The sequence below is a fragment of the Zerene cesonia genome, chromosome 5, assembly GCF_012273895.1.
Source record: "Zerene cesonia ecotype Mississippi chromosome 5, Zerene_cesonia_1.1, whole genome shotgun sequence".
Lineage (NCBI taxonomy): Eukaryota > Metazoa > Arthropoda > Insecta > Lepidoptera > Pieridae > Zerene > Zerene cesonia.
Window position 1 is genome coordinate 3,148,476 of NC_052106.1, and position 1,062 is coordinate 3,149,537.

At 39.5% G+C, this 1,062-nt stretch overlaps 1 protein-coding gene across 2 annotated transcripts in view; it reads left to right on the top strand.

The window, feature by feature from the left end:
* The first annotated feature begins 336 nt into the window (after positions 1 to 336).
* The window catches only part of LOC119839919 (protein bowel), a 24,172-nt gene continuing 23,446 nt past the window's right edge, over positions 337 to 1,062 (top strand). For both annotated transcript variants that reach the window (XM_038366365.1, XM_038366364.1), the window contains exon 1: positions 337 to 772. The gene's annotated coding sequence lies outside the window, so the exon portion shown is untranslated. The remainder of the gene's footprint in view (positions 773 to 1,062) is intronic.

Genomic DNA, 1,062 nt, shown 5'->3' on the forward strand with positions numbered 1-1,062 from the left:
GATTTCGTTGTAATAAATTATGAAAAATACACAATTCGTTTTATTTTGATCCCTCATTCGTTTTTTAAACTTCAAATTCCTAGACTCGGTTTGATGTTTTAAGGCAATAATATTTTACATAATATTTTATCAATTATTAGCGAGAGGGAGTAAAATCTATGTAGAACCAAATTCGAGGGTGGCGTTAATTTACACGACTTATAAGCTACTAACACGTTAAATAAACAAAACAACGATATCCTTCCCTTTTTATTGCTTTCGAACTAAAAACTGTAAGGCTTTGAGCGGGGCGCGGGGCGCGGCGCGCGGGGCCGCTACGGGAGCGCTACTGCCTCCGACGACGTGGGCACAGTAGTACGCGCACTCTACGCCTAAACGCTGCGCGCCTGCGCACACGCAGTCTTATCTCCAAACACTACAACCACAAAATGAGTGCAACGCACATCACTTTATGAGCGGATTACAGTGCAAAAACTCGAACAGTGACGTGATGATAATGTGCATCGATGATTGAAATATCTCGTGTCGGTAATAACTCTCGCCAGTGTCTATTAACTGTTTTATGGCCTGTACAGTGCGTCTTTTGTTGTGTGCACATCTACTAATCTCCTATTCACCTGTTGGAGTCAACTGTGGTTAGACTGTGAAATGTGACAAAAAATTGCAATGAACCTTTGTTCCAAGCGGACCCTTGGTTTGTAAACTTTGTGGACGACTACCTGACTACTGACGGTAGAAGTGTCTAGTGATCGATCGGACGACCCGTCGACTTGTGAGTCCTTTTTTTATATAATACGTAATTTAATACAACGGATGTGGAATAAATTGGGTAGGCAGGGTGCGTTTTACGTCGCTACCTGTTTTATTTTCATAGTCATATGTTCACATCCTACTAGTTCGTGACTGCGCCATGCATGTTTATTATTTAGTTATAAAAATACCACCCAAGAAAATGATACCTTTTATAACAACAACAACAACAACAACAAAAACACTTTATTGTGCACCAATGATAACATAAAGTAACAAAGAATATATATATACACTAAAAACATGAACATA